Raw genomic sequence first — 525 nt, 5'->3', positions numbered from 1 at the left:
CAGAAATGGTTGGATGTGAATTTTTCTTTTCAAGATGTTTTCCCTGCTTTCCCCACTTTCTCACAAATAGAAAAGCTACCTCCTGAAATTCTGTGTCCTTGGGAGTCAGCTGGTTTGGATTACGGGGGGTGGGCTTCAGTAGAAACCTCTGCTTCTCATAGGTTGAGGGGTGCTGAGGACAGGAGGGGGCAGGCAAGGCTTCAGGTTGTGGGGAGGGGGGAGTCCTGCATGAACTACATGCTTCAGGACGCAGGGGCGGTCTGCGGAGCCCTGGGGCGGGGTGTCCTTGCCTTTGCAACGTCACCACCCAGGGCTTTGCCCCTCTTTGCCCCTTTGGATGTCTGTCCGGGTAGCTCAGTCCTGGCTCCTTCCATCCGTGGCCAGGCACCACTAAGTGGCATTTCCCGGCTCATTTTTCAGTTTGTTGTTGTCTGTCTGCCCCAGAACTCTGCCCAAGGGGGGCAGGGATGCCAGCCTGGCGCCCAGTGCTCTAATAGGATAGGAGTGCCCCAGCAACCCAGGAGT

The 525-nt window shown here is 56.2% G+C and overlaps 1 protein-coding gene across 1 annotated transcript in view; it reads left to right on the top strand.

The window, feature by feature from the left end:
• Positions 1–525, top strand: part of DGKQ (diacylglycerol kinase, theta 110kDa) — a 21,016-nt gene that overhangs the window by 6,861 nt on the left and 13,630 nt on the right. The window lies entirely within an intron of this gene.

This window comes from Bison bison, unplaced genomic scaffold, assembly GCF_000754665.1.
Source record: "Bison bison bison isolate TAMUID 2011002044 unplaced genomic scaffold, Bison_UMD1.0 scf7180017845407, whole genome shotgun sequence".
NCBI lineage: Eukaryota > Metazoa > Chordata > Mammalia > Artiodactyla > Bovidae > Bison > Bison bison.
The sequence above is the reverse complement of the archived record's forward strand: the minus strand, read 5'-3'. Positions and strand labels throughout refer to the sequence as shown.